Below are 22,228 nucleotides of genomic sequence, written 5' to 3' on the forward strand. Positions count from 1 at the left end.
CGCGTGAAAATTTCGGCAGGGCCAAAAATCAGGCATGCCATTTAGATCCATTGTCAGAAGATCGGTCTGGGACAGCAAAGTTTCTTTCTTTCCTTTCTACTGGTTCATTTTGGCTTTCAGTGGTCATCTGTCATGTGTCTGAGGACATTGGTCATGGCAAGAGATGGTGGCAATCTGGTTACAGATGGTATTAAGCACCTGTGATTGAACAATCGGTTATTTGTATGCAGATTTTAAATATAGATTCTAAAACAAGATAGATATTTCTTTTAATTATGTATCTGTATCTGTGTGTCTGCACATAGGTGTATGACATATGCTGGCACCTACAGGAGCGGGCATCAGATCCCCTGAAGCTGGAGTTATAGGCAGTTGTGAACCTCTAAATGGGTGCTGGAAACCAAATTTGGGCCCTCCGCAAGAGCAGTACACACTCCTAACCACCGAACCATCTCTCCAGTCCAAAGATGTTATAGAATATTTAATTATGAGATGGAAGCATGGCTTAGCTCACCTTTTAAAAAATCTTCGGGGTCCTTAAAAAAAATGCAATATCAAAGCCTACAACTTTGTCCTCTGAATGTTGTGCAGCTGTAGGCACAAGAGTAACAAGTCACAACCCACAGTCCTTCCTGGACTGTCAGAGAGTTCTGTTGCCCTCTCAGCCATGCTAGAAATTCCTGATGTGAAACACAGAAGAGCCAAGAGTGTTTTTCTTATTTCTTGCCCTGTGTAGCACAGATAAATGAATAAACGCGTATAGTCTAGAGATGGAGCTTCGCTTGACTTAGAGACCACCAAAGTCATCTTAAAGATTGTTCTAGTTACTTCTCCCCAAGAGCCACACACTTTGCTACCTAGTGACGACGATCCCTGTGGACGCTCATCATTTCAAAAGGGCTCGCGTTCCACAGGATTTGATATTAAGTTCATTAGGGAACGTCTGACAAAATCACTTCCCTACCACTTCTGAGAAAGAAGGTTCAGCCACTGTTGGAGTCTTTTATTCAGATCCTACAGAAAACAACCGTGTAAGTTAATGGGAAACGTGTTTTGTAACTCCATACTGAGAAACGGTGGAATTTCAAAAATGGAGTGACTTTCTTGTCTGCGATAATTTGTATACACATGACTTTATTTCATTACCATGCAACTCTGAATTCCAGTAGAAAATAAATATTGCTTCATACCAACATCAAAACTTAAAAAATAAAAATGCATTTGTGAAAGAAGAGCATCTGGGAGCCAAGAGCAATGCACACTTGACGGTGGCAGCCGTGGCGGCGGTGATGGCGGCGGTGGTGATGTATGAGCCTCTGTTGACCACTAACGAATTATCTAGAGAGTGGAGAGAAGTTGTGTGGCCTCTTCAGACCAAATGGGAAGAAACGCTGATTACTTTCTGAGGAGATAGTAGATTCCTGTTAGAAAAAAGGGTTAGTTTCTAAAGGAATGACGTTCCTCTGCATGAAAGAGAGAAATTTTCTCCCTCTCCCCCCAAGACAGGGTTTTTCTCTGTGTAACAGCCCTTGTGGTCTCAGCACTCACTCTGTAGACCAGGCTGGCCTCGAACTCACACAGATCCGCCTCTCTCTGCCTCCCCGATGCTTGGATTAAAGGCGTGCGCCACCACTGCCCAGCTGAAGAGGGGAATTCTAACAACAGGCTAGCCCGTTGGAATCTACTCTTCTTCTGTGGGACAAAAACACAAACAACAATACACTACAACCCACGAACAGGAAGCCCCGCGAGGAAAACATATCTTTTTATTAAAAAATAAACCATGCCCTTTCCCACCAGAAGCCTGCGCATTTTCAATTGACGGAAGAAGAGAAGATAGAACTTCAGAGCGAGTTTGGTGGAAAAGGAGCTTGCAGCATCCTGTCAGGATGGACGAAATAGGGTGAGGGGCGTTCCAACCCTTGCCTAATAGTACAGCTTGGGAGAAGGCAAGGAAAAGCAGGCAGCTGTGTAGTTTATTCCTTGGGCTGTACCAGAACACTAAAGAAAACAGCTTGTATCCGAAAGCGTGGGCTGCGCGGCTAGGTCGAGAGGTAAAAGCGATTACGAACACAGGCTATTGGTTCCTAATTAAGACCGCTCTTCCCTCCTAGCTTGAACCCTGAAATGCTTCTCGGAGGCGTCTGTCCTTCCAATTCTCACGATGGGTCAGGTTCCAGAGCTCTTGACAAAAATACCCCTTAAGTGGTTACTGAAAACCCTAGCCGCAGAGATTATAAATATCGGTTCTTAATCCTACCACTGGAGACAGAGTTGCTTGGAGGAGGAACGGACATCCTGGAGGAATGGAAAGGAATGTCTTAGGCGGAGAGGAAGAGGGCCAAAGGCAGACTTTGCCCACTTGTTAATTTGCCCAGACCAGGCCTTGACTGACACTTGGGAAAAAGCATGAATGGGGCCAATGCAAATTTCTGAAGGAACTGCTAAGCTTTTTACGCTCTTGTGTGAGAACCAGAATGCTGCTTATCTCTCTCCACTGGATTAAAAGCTCTTGCAGGGAACAGTGGCTTTGGCTTTTTTTTTTTTTTTTAATTTCCAGTAAGTGAAATATAACAGGCTATCAGTAAATATGCGCTGTTTTCCTTCAGTTGATATATGTTTAGCAGGACCTGGAGGACCTTAGCCATTTATTTAAAACTGCCGAGAAGGCTGGGAGTTAGCCATGCTTGTGAAGTGGGCATGAGATCACTACAGTTGTTTAGCGAATCCGTATGAGCAAGGCACTTGCTATAATGGCTATATTAGCTCGTACCCGAGTGTCTCTGAAAGACACTCTGCCATGGGATCATAGTGAATTAATAATCATCACAATAGTAGTGATAATACTGCACGGCTTCTGCAATGTGCCATGCGCTGTTCTAGGCACCGTATAAATATTAATTAACTTGGTTCACACAAAAACCTTGTTAGAAGGCAGGAATAATTGGCATTGCCCACTTTCAGGACAGATTAAACCAAGGCCCAGAGGGCTTAAGCACTTTGTCCAAACGTCAAAACCTCAAAGACTGGTAGAATGACTTGAAGTCTAGCAGTCTTCCTCCTGAGTTTCCAACCTAACCCCTGTTTGGAAGACCTAGAGAGTAGGTTTTGAGGACCCACTTGGCCCAAGCCTGTTCAGAGTGATCCCTGGATGATGTCAGTGTGTCCCAGGCCAGTTTGCCCTTCAAGAGCTTTTTAGGAAGCTGGTGAGATGGTTCAAAAGCTGAGAATGTTACCTGCCGGATTCCAACCTGAATCTGATCTCCAAAATCCACAGGGTGGAATGAGAGAACCAACTCCTACGAGTGGTTCTCTGACCGCCACGCTTGTGACGTGCATATTCCTGTGTGTAGGTATGCGTAAGTACATGTTTACACACACATACACATTTTTTTTAAAAAAAAGAACAGGATATCCTGATTGCTTCAGGATAGAGTTGGCATGGATCTGTGGTGAAGCCAGCTGTTTTGAGGGCAAAGGAATACAGGAAGATTTGCCAGTTTCCCACACCTGCCACAAGTAAGTATCCGGCAAGGAAGGGTGGAGAAGGACATAAGAAACTCACTGGTTGCACACAAAACCTTTCTATCCGTGCACTGGTTCCAACCAGTGCTGGTTGCGCAAGCCTTTAATCCCAGCACTTGAGAAGCAGAGGAAGCTGGATCTCCGTGAGTTCAAGGCCAGGCTGCTCTACAGAAGGAGTTCTAGGACATCCAAGGCTACAGAGGAAACCCTGACTTTCCCCCTCCTCCTCCAAAAGAGTTGGAGTACAGGAAAGAACACTGTAAAGTGTTGTGTTCTGGGTGCGACATGGCAGTTGCACCCATGACCGCACAGTAGCCCTGGCTCTCTGCATAGGGCCTGCATGAACATTCCAGCGTGGATGGAAAGGGGCTTATAAGGCCCCACCTGTCCCAAGGGAACCCACGGGCAGTTAAAGGTTGCAAAGGCAAGGGAAATCAGACTCCTCAGTGGTGTGGCCACTGAATATTGCCCTCATCTGAATAAATGATGCCCATCCAAGTTCATTCGGCCTACTTAATAAAGAGCAGTGAACAAAGCTACCAAACAAACAAACAAAAACAAAAACACACTAAGTGAAAAACTACAACCCCCCTCCTACCCAATCTATACAATGTTATCTATCATCTATCTATCTGTCTGTCTGTCTGTCTGTCCGTCTGTCTGTCTATCATCTATCCATCCATCATCTGTCTATCCTCTATCTATATCTATCATCTGTCTATCACCTATCTATCTATCTATCTATCTATCTATCTATCTATCTATCTCTATCATCTGTCTATCATCTAATCTATCTATCTATCTATCTATCTATCTATCTATCTATCTATCTAATCTATCTAGATGTAAGAGTGTTTTACCTGAATGTATGTCTGTGCACCACATGCACACATGCACACAGTGCTCTCAAAGACCAGAAGAAGGTGTTGGACCCCCTGAGACTGGAATCATAAATGGTTATGAGCCTCCCATGTGGGTGCTGGGAATGGAACCTGGGTCCTCTGGAAGAGCAATCAGTGCTCTTAACGACTGAGTTATCACTCCTGCCCAAACACACTCAGTTTTTAAAAAGCCAAATAAAAGGAGTTAATTATTCTCCTCGTATAGTTTTCTCATTCTCAATACTATGGGTTTTTCTTTGTTTTCTTAATAAGTGAACAGAGCAACTTTAAGATGTTCTTCTACATCATAGAAACATAAGTGGAAGAAAGCAAATCTCTCCTTCCTGAGGCCAGGGACCAGAAGTACTTCTGTTTGTGGCTGAGGACTGGAGAGTCCAGAGAGCCTCCATTTTGGAAACCCCACTCCCTGAAGGATCTTTCTTCACCCTATTTTCAATTTAATTATCCAAATTTCTTCTGCTGGGGAAAAAAAAAGTAGTGAAGAAAAACTCTTAAATAGGGGAGGGGAACCCCACTTGCTAAGTATCCTAGCCAGGGAAGCCTTCTGGGCTGATTTGAGTTTTATTATCATTGGGCTGTTTTACAGCTCTGTAAGCAGAAAACCAATAATTCAAGTGTTTCTTATCCACAGAAGCCGAATCAGTTGTATTAGAGAGTACATTGTGTTGAAAGAATATGAATGATTATTGACTTATTATGTAGCCCAGGCTTGCCTCTCACTAAGCAATCCTGCCCTTAGCCTTCCATGTGCTGAGATTAAAGTCCGAGCTATCATGCCTGGCTCATATCAGCATTCTGTATTTTTATATTTGCCTAAATATGTGTATATTCTTTAATTTTTCATTTGAATTGTTATAATAATGTCTTACTGGTTTTGACACATGACACATTTAACATTTGTGTCCGTGAAATTTTTGTTTGTTTGTTTTGTTTGGTGGTATTAGGGTGTCAAGATAGGGTCTGGTTATTGCTACAGTGCCCAACCAACTGAGCTATATTCCAGACTCAAGTCTGTCTCCCCTTCTGTCTCTGTCTCTGTCCTCTCTCTCTCTCTCTCTCTTTCTCTGTCTTACCTTCTATTGCTCTCTCTCCTCTATCTCTCCCTCTCCTCTCTCATTTTTCCTCTTCCTCTCTTCGTCCTTTCTTGTTTCTGTTTGTTTGTTTGTTGATTTTTCAAGGCCACGTGAAGCCAAACTTGCTGGTTTCTGCCCGTAGTCTTGGCTTCTTGGGGCGCTGAGGAAGGGGACTGAATAAATAGCACTATTCAGGAGCAGCCTGAAGTACATCATGAGACTCTATCTCTAAAGAATAAGAATAATAAAAGGGTTGAATGTGTTGTGTACAATCTGACACCCTGTCATTCTGGGGGGCAGAGGTGGGGGACCACAAGTTAAGGTCAGTCCAAACCTAGACTGCTCTAGGCCTGCCAGAGCTACGTGGTGTAGACCGAGTCTTAAAAAAAAAAAAAGAAGAAGAAGAAGAAGAAGAAGAAAAAAACCTTAAGAATTTATTTCTAAAGATAGAGTTTCAATATGCTTTAAAAAGATAATGGGTTTTGAATGTCTTATAGTTTTACAAAAATAATTCCTCATTTTAGTACCACCAGGGGCTTGATTTTCTTTCTTCTGTAAAAATGCAAATAACAACATTGAACTAAAGCCTGCAAGGTCCAGGAGGCTTTGGAGAGGCGTTTAGATAAGACCATATCACAGCTGACATAGGAAGGTACCCACAGTACTCCCTTCTTTGCAGATAACGATTTACTTTATTTTATTTTATTGCTTCCAAAGGATGAGAACTAAGCTAAAACATATTCTGTCTGCAGATAAGTTATTTGACTAAAATCATACAAGTATATTGGGCAAGTGTGTACACGTTATCTGGCTTTAGATCCACAGGCAGGCAAGGGCCATAGAGTTGGATGCTCTTGACTGGACGACACCTACTTCAGGGTATCTGAGACCTCATTGCTTCAGAAGGGAAGCTGGCTCTGGACCCTCCAGTTTCCTCCACTGCAAATATAGCGCAAAAATCGGCTATTTAAAAGTGGCTAAATATTGCTACGTTTCCCCCACAATCCCCTGCAGTACTCTGTAGAAGAAAGCTCCTCAGTAGGGAGCTAACTGTAAATGTCTTTCAAGCCAAACCAGTGCCTGGCCAGCAAGCTCACTCTGTTCTGGGGACAGCTGCTAGTGGCCACTCAGCTGCCTCGCGAGCCTGCGCCACTCTGTGAAGTGTTTTCATCATTCCACAACACATTGCCTGACGACGGCTTGTACTTCTCAGAGCAAATCTGCGGCAGCACACAAGACAGACTCCCCAAGAGGCCCCCAGATACCAGAACACCGATGCCCTGATGCCATCCAGGGGATTTTTTTTTGAATCCTTCCCACGAATTCTTAAAATAGCTGCTTGTGACGTAACCTTTTGAGGAAAGAAAGGGAAGATCTCAGTTTCAATTTCTTAACAGCCTTGGATTTTCACAATCTCAGGAGGGAATAGCAAGGGTGGAATTAGCGGCACGTCTCTTCCCACGTGGTGCTAAGTCTTCCTCTGTTACACAAGAACGAGACAGAGAGAGAGAGACAGAGAATGAATAGAACCATTTCTTAAGCGATTGCTGTGTCAAGCACAGAAATTGACGTGAGGCTGAAGGAAGGTTTTGTAGGATCTTGCGCAGCGTCTTTTAGGATTCAGACGAGGTTTTTTTATAATGAATGGGGGGCAGGTAAATTCTCTGAGGACCTGGTGCCTTACTCAGTACTTTTTACCCGGGTGACACTCGTCAATGGGCTCACAGGGCTCTCGCTTATTTTAAAGGAAAATTCCTTGCTACCAACTACTTTGCATTCTCTCGCAGCCCCTCCCCCTTCTTAATTCATTCTCATTTCGTTTCCCACTGTTGTCCCCCCCCTCCTTGACAGCTCTGTCTGGTTGTCACTCAGTGTTCTATACAGTGCAGAGGGCGTCACCGGAGTTGACTTGTTTAAGATAAATGAGCCTCGGATCGTGGCACAGGAAGCTAGTTGTGAGGGCACATTTCCTACCACGGTTTCTGGTGGCTTGAATTGCTTTCTTCAGAGGCCTCTCTTCACACTAAGAAACTGCCTGTTGCTTCATGAGTCCTGTAAAGTGTAATCTGCATTTTTAAAACGCCTGCTCGTATGAAGGGTTAAGGTAGAAGCAACTCACTGACCTAAATGTTGCACTCGCTTGGCAGCTCTGGCAGAGTCATTAAGAAATCTGAGGTCATCTGAACGTGGCCAGAAACAACAGCCACAGGTAGCTAAAGCACGGGTCTCCTTCAGAGACACTGCTTTTGAAAACAGCCAGTTTCAAGACCCAGACTAGCAAAGAAATACAACCAGTAAGCAAAATCCTTCTACGAACATCTACACTTGCCTCGTGGGTTTGTTTCGTGGAGACTGCTGTAACAGTTCTCTTTGTGAGGTAATAGTCCCAGCGAATTTGTCATTTTCGTCTTTTTAGGGTATAACACAATGGTTTTTAGTTTAGTCCAGATGTTGTACAACCACCAACACGAATATAGAGCTTTCCAGCGCTCGAAAAAGAACACGAAGAAGCACACACTCCCCTGCTTCCCCGAGTCTGCCAACTTATTTTGCCTTTATGGATTTTTTTCACTTTGTAGATTTCATATAAAAGGGAAAAAATACTGCCGGGTGGTGGTGGCACAGGCCTTTAATCCCAGCACTTGGGAGGTAGAGGCAGGCAGATCTCTGAGTTCAAAGCCAGCCTGGTCTACAAGAGCTAGTTCCAGGGCAGGCTCCAAAAGCTACAGAGAACTCCTGTCTTGAAAAACAAACAAAACAAAACAGAAAACAAAACCAAAAGAGAGAGAGAGAGAGAGAGAGAGAGAGAGAGAGAGAGAGAGAATAGAACGTGGGCTTTTGTGTCTGGCTTCTTTTGCATGGTTTAATGCTTACAAGATCTAGCCGAGTTGAGGTGTGTATTGGAACCCTCCTTACTGAGCTTGGATAATACCGGATTGTGGATTTGCTGTATTTAGTTTGTGTTCATCAATTGATGGGCATTGTGCGGTACCAACTCTTTTGTGACTATGCTGCTTTCTTTGAACATACACAATCAAGACTTTATGTAAACGTATTTTCACTTCACTTGAGTTCACAGGGAAGAGTAAACTTTCTGGATCCTACGAGAGCTCCGTCTCCAGCTCTCTGAGGAAATGCCAAACTTTTCACTTGTCAGCTTGCAGATCCTCAGCACTGCGTCTTCTCTGTGTCCCCAGGGGCTCTTGTTACTGCTTATCCTCTTGGTGACAGCTGTGGAGTGGATGTGAAGTGGTGTCTTGTGGATGTTTTGATTTGCCTCCATCTATTTGACTGAAGGTACTGAGAATCTTTCCATGAACATGCTGAGCCTTTGCGTGCATTTGTGTGTTTTCCCCTCGAAAAAACAGGTTGGTTTTCTGTTGTTGAACTCTGAGAATCCTTTCCATACCCTGTGGATACTAGAACCTTAGAGAGAGATGGTCTGGAAGGATTTTCTGCCATTCTGTGTAGACCATCTTTTCACTTTTGTGTCTGTGTGTGTGTTTTCAAGACAGGGCTTCTCTGTGTAGCTCTGGCTATCCTGAACTCACTCTGTAGACCAGACTGGCCTCATGGGATCTGCCTGCCTCTGCCTCCCAAGTGCTGGGATTAAAGGTGTGTGTCACCACTGCCCGGCTCACTTTCTTGATAGTGTCCTTTGCTCAACAGTTTTGATTTTGATGAACTCAAACATATCTAGTTTAGTTTAGTTTTGTTTTTTTGAGATAGGGTCTCTCTGTGTAAGCTTGGCTATCCTGGAACTCGATGTGTAGAGTAGGCTGGCCTTGAATTTACAGAGATCCATCTGCCTCTGCCTGCTGAGTGTTGGGATAAAAGGCATGTGTCACCACACTTAGATTATTATTATTATTGTTGTTACTTGTGCTTCTGAGTGTCACATCTAACAAGCCATCCCCTACAGCAAAGTCACAGTTACCCCATATTTCCTTCTAAGAGCTACGGTGTTAGCCCTGTGCTCAGTATGTTGGTTCATTCTGAGTTACCCGTGGCACTGTGTATGGTGGAGGTCCCAATTATATTCTCGTGATTGGCTCACCATCTGCTGAAAAGATCGTTCACCATAACTGAATAGTCTTTTTCACTGTGATTGGTTTTAATTTTTCTTTTTTGAGGTAGGGTCTCAGGCTCGCTGCAACTGGAATTCTCTGCAGCACTAGGGATGGCCTTGAATTCCAGAGCTACCAACCTGGGTGTCTTGTTTCTTATTCTGTACTAATCGCCTGGGCTGGAGTTTCCGGCACAAAGTAACAGGCAGTGAGAACAGGAACGCTTGTCTTGTTCCTGATAGCGGAGGGAGAGCACTGTTTTTCACCATTGTGTACACCGCCCGACGTAGATAACCTTTGCTGTGTGGAGGATGGCCGCGCCATTCCTAGTTGACTGAGTGCTTTGCTTCATTATTTATGAGAGGGTGTTGGATTTTTGTCATATCCTTTCCCCATGTCTACTAAGAAGATGAGGCGGGTTCTACCTTTTTTTTTTTTTTTAAAAAAAAATGAGTATTGCAGATTACATTAGTTGGTTTTCTGATGTTAAACCGAGTTTCAATTTGTATAGCCGTCTAGATTTGAGATAGAATAAACTCATATAAACAAGAACATACCATTTCCTTTTTTTTCCTTAATAAAAAGGAAAACTTCTTTTTCTAATAGGAAAAACAGTGCAAAGCCCAGACAAAAATATTTAAAGGTTTAGCTTAACTAAAAACACAAATTTCCATAGTATGAAACTATTAAGGAATATGAAAAGAATTTTTAAAATATATTATAATAATTTTAGTACAAAGCCAGTGTTCTATATTAAATCGAGGGATAAATGATATAGTTAAGATAATAGATGTCTTTATATTTATAAGTTATTCTGTTTTTTAAAAAAAATTCTACAACTTACGGGGGCTGAAGGAATGACTCTTGAGTTTTGGAGTGCTTGCTGCTCTTTGCTGGGGACTAGAACTGGGTTCCCAGCACCCCATGGGGCAGCTCCCAAAGGCCTGGAACTCTAGATTGAGAGGAGCCAGTGTCCTCTTCTGGTCTCTGTGGAGCACCCCCTTTTACTGTGTTGGTGCGCACATCTTTTATGGGGATCAAAAGTGAAAGTCAAGGTTAGGATGGAGTTTTATTGTTAAAATCCATTAGAAAGTAAAAATACTATGTTTTTTGGTAAACCAAGAAAAATCACATTAAAAATGTCCCAAGAATTTTTAATTTCACCTCTACCCTGAAAAATAGCGTAAAGAAAACCATGACACATGATCAAAGTGCGGCATGTATGTGGGAATAGGAAAATGTCCCAGTGACCATTATTTTGTTCAGTCGACATGGTTTCACAACAAAAATGAGCAAGGAAAGGAAAAACAATGACAGTATCAGAAATGAACTCTGTATTTTCCCTTTACCTAACTTTAAGGAAATCTAATAATTAGAAACTCCGAAGACAGATAGTCTTCTCAGAAGAAGTGTGCCTCCAGGGTCATGCTAATATCTGCGTGATTACAAATGTTTGTCGTGCTTGCCTGAGAGGGTTTATTGTTCTTGAGATGATCCTAAAATATATTTTGGTCTTTATGTATTGCTTTCATAAGACCACAATAACAATCAGCTGAAAACAATAAGCAATCTATATATAGAAACACTAGGGGCAGTGGTTCTCAGCTTTCCTAGTGCTGCAACCCTTTAATATACTTCCTCATGTCGTGGTGACCCCCCCACCACAAAATTATTCTGTTTTTATTTCATAGCTGTAATTTTGTTGCTGTTAGAAATCATAAAGTAAATATCTGATACACAAGGTATCTGATATGCGACCCCCAAAGGAGTCGCAACCCGCAGGTTGAGAACCGTGGCTTTGGGGGCTCTGGAGTTCTCTTCTTGCCATTATGTGGCATAGGGAAAATGAGAATTTGCAATTAGATACAAGTAATTCCTAATTCTTCTTCTCAATTATCATAGACAAGGTCTCTTGTAACAAATATAGCTTCCTATTTATAAAGATGCATCACATAAATATTGACCCTATTTATTTGTTAAAGGATTAAAAGAGAAAATAATATATGTATGTATCTATGACATCATCAAGGCTAGTCATTATTGTTAATATTAACATTATTATCATATAAATCTCTATAAGTTTTCAACTGCCGTTCGATTAATTCAGTCATATATTGATCCAGAATTTTTATAGTTGTTGTTTTGTTTTTGTTTTTGAGACAGCATCCCACTCTGTAGCCCAGACTGTCCTGAAACTCACTCTACATTAGACCAGGTTGACTTTGAACTCACAGAGATTCATCTGCCTTTCCCTCCTGAGTGTTGGGATTAAAGGCACGCACCACCACAGCTGACTTAATCCAGATTTTTTTTTTTTTTTGGTGCCTGTTTTAGAACTAGCTCTTGTAGACCAGGTTGGCCTCGAAATCACAGAGATCTGCCTGCCTCTGCCTCCCAAGTGCTGGGATTAAAGGGGTGCGCCACCGCCACCTGGCAATCCAGATTTTTTTTAACATACCGTACAATAGATACTGTGAATGGTCCACCTTTTGCTGATATTTTAGCAGATAGAGAGATTTGAGTATGAAAGCAATGAACTGCAATACAGTGAGATAAATGATGTAATAATGATAGTCATGGCAACTGATGTCCAGCTCGGAAGGGCTGTGAGCACCTTGAAGAATAAATGGAATTTTGTGCAAAGACTCTAATAACCCAGTTATTTGACAAAGGGTGTAATTTTTAATTTTCCGCTCAAGATTGAAAGTAGGTGGCAAAGCTTGGATGTAGTTGTTCCCACAGCTCTACTATGTGTGACGGAAGTTCTCATTATGTGTAGGAATCAAATGAAATTGCAAGCGAGAATCACAGCGCAGGTGCACTATCACCGTGAGTGATCTGCTCAGTGTGAACATAAAACCCATCAGGGTCCCTTTAATTCCCATGCCCCCCGCCCCCCCTCGCTAAAGCCATCTGGTTGCACAGTGAAACCCCGGCCCCTTGGAAATAGCTTCATCCTACTCCTGGCCATGTGCCTTTAGAGATGCAAATGCGTCTTATGAACTTCATAATTCATAATTCATAATTCTATGGTTAGCACCATAGAGAACACATTCAATAATGGAAGAAATGCAGTCACTTTCTCCCATCCAGGTACTAACCAGAGTCGACCTCGCTTAACTTCTGGGATAGACGTGGTTGCGCAGATTCGGACGGTATGGCCAAATTATCTAATCACCTCCCATTGCTCTTGAGCTCTTCTAAAGCTAGTAAGATATATATTGAAAGCATGATTTCCGGTGAGGTGCTGTGGCTCCTGCCTGCAGTCCCAGCTCTTTGGGAAGCCGAAGCAGGAGGGTCCTTAATCCCAAAGTTCGGGGCTAGACCTTGTCACTCCCAAAATCAATCAACAGCTTTTTCTGGTTTTGTATCTAAAGAATTAGAGAGAGGGGCTTGATGGGGAAAGCCTTGTTAACCAATAATCTTTAAGAGGTGGGTCTTGGTTAAGGCTTGGCTTCACTGGGACCCAGGTAAAAAGGTGTGCACCTCTGTGTACACTCTCTGTGCCTTTTCCCATTGGACATTGCTGTGCTTGGATTTCTCATTTCCCTTTTCGTGAGTTTTCCTTTATAATAAATAAAATATAATTGTTTTATCCTTAGCTAGCCTGGTTATTTCAACAGGGGCTAAAATGATATCAGAATTCTGTATTACTAGAATCAGTATTACTTGGCTTTAACAAATATTATAGCCTTTCTATATCCCCACCCACATTTTATTTTATTGCATTAGATATTAATATTGCTAAGGTGTAATACAAGCACAGTCTCAGTTATATTATAGGAGAATTGAATGTCTACCACACTCTGCTTCCCTGTAATTTAAAATGGCTGTATTCTCAGGAGGCTGAGGCAGTAGGATTGTGAGGTTGAGGGTCACCTGTATAGTGAGTTCCAGCAGGACCCAGTTTCAAAAGTGAAATTATATATAAAAAAAAACTTTGAATTTTCTCTACCTTCCATAGTTATAAAATGAGTGTGTGTCTGTGTGTGCACTCATGTGTGCATACGTGTATGTATAAGTGTGAGTGTATGTTAATAAAACATTCTTTTGGAAAGGGGGGATGAGGACTTACATCGCAGTTTATTGAATGAAATTGTTCAGGACAAGTTGAAGTACATTTCCAACTCTTACAAAGTTGGCACGATACAAAGGAAATGCCATAGAGGTACGGGTTATGAACCATAAGTGAGACAGCTACCGTAAACCCTTTCTCTGTCCACATAGTTTCTCGCTTACCACTCCCTCCCATCACATCAGCTGTGAGACTGGGCGACCCAGCCTTTCGGCAGGCAGCAGGCGCTGCTCCAAGCTCTCAACTATCTACAGTATGGATTGCAGAGCTCCGTGCTGGGAGCGTTCATGAGAAAATTTCCAAAATGAGATGTGCTTTATCTATAGCGGGCACTTTAAAGAAAAGAAAACGCCAAGTTCGTGTTCTTCCTTCCGCACTTTTAGTAGGTCAAACTGTGGAAGAGACAAGATTTTGTTTCCCTACATTTGTGAAAAGGTGGACGAGCGCTTTGGAGACGCCCCCGCACCTCTCCGCTGGCTCTCGGTTTCACCTTCAGAGGCAGCAGCTGTGACGTCAGCATCTTAGCTCTCAGGCATTTCTATCCTCTGACCGTACCTCACTGTGAAACAACTAAAGGTCCACAAACAAACATCTAAGGATTCTGTGAGAACTCTTGAAAGAAGCCCCACCAGGAATTCTTTCATGAGCGCTGATCATTTTTTCAATGCCTCTGGGTGGGAAGGCTTCGGGATCACTCATCCCTCTGAGTGGTTGGGACGCCTGGCAGAGCTACCCAATGGCACAAGGGTGTGGGGCCTACTTGAGAATCGTGCATATGGTCTTACTGCAATAGTTTCTTTTGGTTTGGTTTGGTTTGGTTTTTGAGGCAGGGTTTCCTCTGTGTAGCCCTGGCTGTCCTGAAACTCACTCTGTAGATCAGGCTGACTTCAAAGTTACAGAGAGCCCCCTGTCTCTGCCTCCTGAGTGCCAGGATTAAAGGCAGGTACCACCACCACCCAGAAATCGTTTTTTTGTTTGTTCTTTTGCAACTGACTATGAGTATACTTATCCATGTTAGTACAACTCGAGTATCATAAATACAGAAGAGATTTAAGACCATAGTTGCATCTTCTTTAAAAAAGTTTCCTGTATTATAAATAAGTCAGGAATATCGTCAGGGAGATGGAGAGATGGCTCAGGGGTTAAGTGCGCTGGGTGTCATTCAGGAACCTGGGTTCTATCTGAGTACCTTCATGGCTGTTTAAAACGGTCTATCACACCAGTCCCAGGGGATCCAGTACCCTTACCAGGCCTTTGCAGACACCAGGCACGCACAAGATCCATATACATATGTGTAGGCAAGACGCTCATACACATAAAGTTAGAAGAAAAAGTGCTGTCCGTGAAATATATATTATATTATCAGAAAACTAATCTTTAAGGTCTTGTGGGAAAAGAACCAAATGTTCAAAATGATGGTGTTATTAAATGAGAGGATTGAATCGAGATTTCAAAATCTTTTCCTGCAGTAGGATACATGACCATATTTGGAAGTGAACATCGGCAAGTCAGTTTTAGATCTTAGCACAGAAAAAGGAAACAAACTATCGTGGACTATAAATACCAACATTCACCCCTCATTGAATGTTTGTGGAATAACAAGTCCTGGGCTATCATGCTGCAAAAGCCACTGAATCTAATCTTCACAATGTAGCATCATCGTCTTTGTCACGGAAGAGGAACTAATGCCTGGAGGTGTGCACTGGCTTCCCTAAAGCTCTTAAGGGGACAGCCGCATTAAAATACCCACCAGACTCAAAAGCTCATTCTCTTCTTGTGGAAGATGTGAATTCAACTAGGGTAACTGATTATGAACAGAGAAAAGAGGGGAGGGAGGAGGAGGAGAAGGAGGAAGTGAAGGATGAAGAGGAGGAGGAGGGGGAAGAAGTGGAGGATAAAGAGGAGGAGGGGGAGGAGGAGGAGGAGGAGGAGAGACAGGTGATGGCAATGCACCACGGATTCTGAGTCTAGCAAGGATGGAAGCAGGCTACAATAGAGCAAAGAGGTCAAGCATCCATAAAGCTCTCTCCAAGCATCTTTCATGTGATAGTTGGCACCCGTTTTTGTTTGTTTGTTTGATTTTTGAGACAGGATTTCTCTGTGTAGCCCTGCTGGCCTTGAACTCACAGAGATCCACAAGCCTCTGCCTCCCCAGTGCTGGGATGAAAGTCATGCACCACCACCTGACTTGCTTGACACATACTTTTAGATCTATTCTGAAGATGGCAGTCCAAGCCCAGAAAAGGACTTTCCTTCCTGGTCATAGTCACGGACCCTCTTTTTAAATGAGTTTCTCATTATGAAATATAAATCCACCTTAACAAGTGTAGCTCAAGGCCTTTAAGCAATTTTCCATGGTACTCAGAGGGTTCTGGTGTTACCCAGTGGATTGGATATTTTGGTGTTTTTTTTTTTTTAATTCTCCATGTTCCTTTTCATTGCCATCCATCATCCAACAGCTGTAAAATCACCAGCTGCTAGAAAAGAAACTGGAACTGAACCAGTCCCCCACAGCTGCAAAGCGGTTCTTTCCCTCACCTGATCTCTGGGCTCTCAGCAAGCTGGAAGCAAAGTACAGTTTTCCGAGCCACAGAACCCCTCGCCTTGTAAACATGTCAAGCAGCCCACGAGCTCTGATTTATTTTCATCTGCACTGGGAAGAAGTCTATGTGGGAAAAGCAGTAGAAGTAACTGAGATCCGGCAGCACGAGGACAGCGAGGAAAGCAGGGTTCACCCTAGGATAGACATCAGCCATCAGGGTTTATGTCCATTTTCCTGAGACAGCATTTCAGGACAGAGTCCAGCCTGGCCTCAAATGTGGAATCCTCCTGCCTCTGCCTCCTGAGGGCTGGGACCACAGGCACGCATCCCCAAGCCTAAAACCGTCATGCTTTTGAAACCTCACGGTGCCGATGAAGGCAGATGTTATCCTCGTTGTGTGTGGAGACGGGGTGACTTAGCAAACACTGTGGAGAGTGAGTCACGGTCACGTCTGGTTGGCACCCAGCATGGCTCCTGACTCGTCATTGCCATGTTCTGCCTTCCAGAAAAAGGAACCATTGAGGGGAAATGCAGCTGCTGAAGGGATGGAGGCGATCTTGGAACGGCGAGGGGGAGGAAGTGGCATTCCTTTTGAAGGACACATAGAGCTGCCTACTGGAATCTCCCTTCATAAAGAATGACCCTAGAGTCTTACACAGCTTAGGAAAATGGAACAGGTGTCGTTTCCTTTAACTTCCTGATTCACTACCATCATCCACTGAGAATCCTAGCCTGGGCCCAGAGAGACGGTTCAGTTGTGGAGAGCATCTGTCGTACTTACAAAAGACTTGAGGGTCGAGTCCTAGCATCCACACGGAGCACCAGTCAGCAGATCCGACGGGCATCCATGTGGATGTATGCAGGCATACATGTAGGCAGGCCAAACATTGGTACACATAAAATTTTAAAAATCCTAAATTTTTCATCTTAATAAAAAAGAACTCTAAGCTAGAAAATCAGACTTTGTTATAGTGACTCCTAGGAACATTGTTTGCTGTCCATGAATCTCCAGTCATCTCAGACCGAATCACCCTAATCACTTGGGAGACTTGCTCAGCAGACTCCAGGCTCTGACTCCAGAGTTCCTGTCACTCCGGGGCAGAGCCTAATAATTCCCATTTCTCACAGGCTACTGAGAAGTATGGATGGCTTTGTTTCAGGGACCACACTCCAAGAGCTGAAAAGTGCTGAAGAGTCACACTTCCATGAACACACCTATGAAAAGAGTCACACTTCTATGAACACACCTATGAAAAGAGTCACACTTCTATGAGCATACCTATGAAAAGAGTCACACTTCTATGAACACACCTATGAAAAGAGTCACACTTCTATGAACACACCTATGAAAAGAGTCACACTTCTATGAACACACCTATGAAGAGTCACACTTCTATGAGCATACCTATGAAAAGAGTCACACTTCTATGAGCATACCTATGAAAAGAGTCACACTTCTATGAACATACCTATGAAGAGTCACACTTCTATGAACATACCTATGAAAAGAGTCACACTTCTATGAACATACCTATGAAGAGTCACACTTCTATGAGCATACCTATGAAAAGAGTCACACTTCTATGAACATACCTATGAAAAGAGTCACACTTCTATGAACATACCTATGAAAAGAGTCACACTTCCATGAACACACCTATGAAAAGAGTCACACTTCTATGAACATACCTATGAAAAGAGTCACACTTCTATGAGCACACCTATGAAAAGAGTTACACTTCTATGAACGTACCTATGAAAAGAGTCACACTTCTATGAACATACCTATGAAAAGAGTCACACTTCTATGAACACACCTATGAAAAGAGTCACACTTCTATGAACACACCTATGAAAAGAGTCACACTTCTATGAGCATACCTATGAAAAGAGTCACACTTCTATGAACGTACCTATGAAAAGAGTCACACTTATATGAACATGCCTATAATAAGGTGACCTATAAAAGAATAGCATTTCATAAGAGGCCAGACATTACTCTGAAGTCCTAAATTGTTAATCCAGCTGTCATAAGTCACGTTCACGTATGAAATAGTGTTGACAAACATGCACACATGGGATGACAGTTGACCGTCGTCTGTGTCACTGAGCACAAGGATTAGTCTTCTAATGTGCATTTCGCTCAGCTAAGCAACCTAAGAATGCAGCAAGTCAAAAGTGGCAACCATTTCCAGATTTCGGTTTTGTATGTGTGTGGTGTAAGTGTTCATGTATGTGCAGACGTGTGCACGTATGTGGAGGCCAGAGGTCAACATTGGATGTCTTCCTTGTTCTACCTTATTTTTAAGTCAGTCCCTCACCCCAGAACTCAGTGATTCAGCTGCGTTGCTTGGCCAGTGAGGTTTAGAGATCCTCCTGTCTCAGTGCCTCCCAGTTATAGGATTACAGATGTGAGCCACCCAGGCTGGCTTCTCACGTGGACCCTAGAGATGGAAACTCAGGCTCCCGTACTTACACAGCTAACAGCTAGGCAACTGAGCCATTTCCTCCGCCCCCTTTTCCAAATTTAAAGCAAGTTAAACACCCCTAATCCAAAGTCCTGGATTTTCTGAAATCCCAAGTCCAGGACTTTCTGGATACCATTAAGAGAGCTCAAGGGCAAAATTTCACATGTATGTGATGGGTCATAGCCAAAACATGGATGCACCACAACTATTGTATAAAGTTATCTTCACACTCTGTGTACAAGGTCCACATTAAACACAAATGGATTTCATGTTTGGATTCAGACTCCATTCCCAGGAAAACCTTATCACATATATGTGGACTTTCTGAAAATCCCGAATATTTCTAGTCTCAAATATTCTAGATAAGCGACACTCAGCCTGGTATCACTGACTCCTCACAAATCCGGAAAAATAAAATAAGATTGCATTCAACCATTTCCGTGCTAAGTAGTTATGCATTTTTCTGGTTCTAAGGACCAGGACAAAGATCCTTGGGAAACCAGATCCCCAAAGACTGGCAGTCTTGGCCACTTGTCTTGGGTTCTACTCTCTTTCTGGTGCTAGCTCCATGCTTGACTTGACCTGCCCTGGTTCAGTCAGGAACACGCTTAGTTCAGCTACCCCGCTGTGGGGAAGCTCAGCTTTCAGAGATGCCAGAAACTAGGACCGTTGGAAAATTAAATTGATTTCAACTTCGAAGTAGCCTGAGACCAGCCAGGAAATGAGGCTTCCATTGCGCAGGATCTTCCTATAGAACGGGGCTCTCACTCTACATCCTTTTGAACCGGACTCTGCGACTTCTCTTGGTCAGTTATCCATTCCTTTTATTGTTTGATAATTCTCTGGGTGACAGGATACTGTCTAGAATAATTATACTTTAAGGTTTCTATATTTAAGGAAAAAATCATTAAGTTTGAGTAATTTTTCCCTTATGGATTCCAGCGGGATGAAGAAAACCTTGTCGAAGGTTTCTTTGAAAGTTTGCAGTCGGATGACCTCTGTTTAAAGGAAAAAGAAATAACTGCTTCCAAATGCATGCGCGTGAGCGTTCGACTCCAGCAACTCAGTAGTTGGTAAGGGGTACTCAGCTGTTTAATAGGTCAGTCATTCCACAAATACTCTTTGAGGACCCCTTCGGTGCCATGTGCTGGGGGCGTCAAGGCTCAAGGCTTATGCCCTCTTGCTCAGGACTCTGCATGGCTCGGAGGACAAGACACCGAGGGAACAAAAGGCCTGTGCACCTTGCCATAACTCGCCAAGATTTATGAGCACTCTGGTTGACACTTGTCCACCATGCTTTCTGGTTGACACATGTCTGTCATGCAGCCCACGGGCAGCCCTGCCTTCTGCTCTACCTATAAATACGGTCCCCACACAAGTCACAAAGGTGCTTATAACCTTATGAGCTTTCCTTTACCTCTCGTGTGACCTGACTGTGCAGGTCTCAGGTCTGAACTTTGTTGACGACCACGTTTGGCTGCTGGGCATCCCTGCTGGAGTAGTTACTCATGTCTAGACTCTCTGGGTCATTTGTATTTGAACCATCCCGGAACAAAGTTAATTGAGATCCACAAAATTATTCTGTTCTTTGTCTGCTGCAGTATTATTTCAAAAGTCTTTCCCGGCCCAGAAACTAATAACTACTGGCTACATGAAAGCTGCCATCTGGGGAGAACTGAACTCACTCTTAGAGGTAATCATTGCTATCACTCTCTGGCCACTCTCCTAATCATCTGAGTTACCCCAGCAACTCCACCCTATTAGCATACGGTGTCCTGCTGGGTAACCAGTTTACGACCTGCCCAACATCAGGACCAAGATAAAGAAGAAACTGTAGACTCTACCCTTTACATGATATCCTATAGATACTTGGAGTTGTTTTGTTTTGAGACAAGGTCTTGCTAAGTAGCCCAGGCTGACCTTGAACTTGCAGTATTCCTGGCCCAGCCTCCCATATACCTTCCAAGCCCAAGTTCCTCAAGCCTTCTTAGTGTAAGTCTCTTCCATTTTGTTGGTCATTGCTGCTGTTACTTCTTTTGCTTTGCTTGGGGATGTGTAGAATTAAAGAAATGAGTGCATGCAGGATATGACTAGCCAGCCTGGAGGACCATGAGCAGCTGGGCTGTAAGGATGAGATGGTGACATTTGCAAAAAAGTGGATGACAGCAGAGATCATTATGTTAAATAAAGTAAGGCACACTCATAAAGATAGCATGTATCATCTCATGTGCAGAATCTAGGTTTAGATCTATATATGCATGCATACACAGTATGTATTTATGCAAGTGTGTGTGTGTGTGTGTGTGTGTGTGTTTGTAGGACAGGAGAGCAGAAAGGGTGCTATTTGGGTGCTCTAAAGAGAGGGTAATAGAATGAATGTGACACGAAAGGGACTTCTAGGAAGGGGAGATGGCAAGAGGGGAGGAGTGGGGTGGGGTGGAGGGTGGGGGCTGAATAAACCCAAAGTAAAATGACAGGCAAGTGTGAAAATATCCCAGTGAAATCCGTTACTTTGTATGGTAGCTAAAAATTAATTTCAAAAGGTAAAGAAAAAATGTTAAGTTAAAAAAAAAAAGAAGTGTTTTCTACTTAGTTTTTGTTGTTTGGTTTTTTTCTTCTTCTTCTTCTTCTAATCCCCACCCATAGTTCTGAAGTGCTTGATGTCCGAGAGCTTTTCTGTTTTGGAAGATAAGCGAAGGCAATCAATGCCGATTTACAAATACCTTCTACCTGAGTTCTAATTTTCACTTACTGTGTACCTGTGTCCAGTTCAGGTAATTGCTGGGTCCTGAGGAGGTGGGTACCCTAAAACCACATCCCCTGGCCTCAGGAAGAGACGAGCAGCATTGAAGGGAAATAGGTGGAAGACATATGTCTGTGATGTGGGATTCCCCTCTGTCTGCCGTGAATACCAGGTTAATAAAGAAGCTTCTTCGGGCCTCTTACAGCACAGAGTAGGGCAAAGCGAGAGTTCCAAGCAGAAAGAGGAGGAGAGAGGAGGTGGAGTCAGGGAGACACCATGTTGCCACCACAGGAGACGGACCCTGGATGCTGGAACTTTGCCGGTAGGCCACGACCTCATGACAATACACAGGTTAATAGAGATGGGTTAATTTAAGATACAAGAGCTAGTTAACAATATGCTTAAGCTATTGGCCAAACATTATTGCAAATAATATAGTTTCTGTGTGATTATTTCGGGTCTGGGCGACCAAGAACAAATGCGTGGACTCCATCTACATGTCTGTGTTCTAAGAACAAGGAAGCAGGAGAGGTTTGCTCTGCCTTCTGGTGATGGGAGTTCAGGTTGCTTCTCACAGTGTATTGCTATCCCATCCTACTGATGGACCGCAAAGCCACCAGACATTGAACTGAGGATCTAGTTTTCCTCGCTCCATAACCGTGGTCCCTACTTCCCGAAGCCAAAGGTGGCTTGTGTATGATCATGTTAACTTCTCAATCCTGCTCACATTACACTTTAGATACAAAGGTCATGGCATATGATATTTCCCAAGGAATCTAGTTATCATACTTGACTATTATTCCAAAATTGAAGCTTCAAAAACAAGTTAATAG

General features: G+C 43.2%; 1 protein-coding gene across 2 annotated transcripts in view; it reads right to left on the reverse strand.

Annotated features, from left to right (window-relative positions):
• The window catches only part of Ntn4 (netrin 4), a 95,319-nt gene that overhangs the window by 36,907 nt on the left and 36,184 nt on the right, over window positions 1-22,228 (reverse strand). The window lies entirely within an intron of this gene.

Source organism: Microtus oregoni, unplaced genomic scaffold (assembly GCF_018167655.1).
Source record: "Microtus oregoni isolate MIOR12 unplaced genomic scaffold, Mior012 000001F_ref0000356, whole genome shotgun sequence".
Classification (NCBI taxonomy): Eukaryota; Metazoa; Chordata; class Mammalia; order Rodentia; family Cricetidae; genus Microtus; species Microtus oregoni.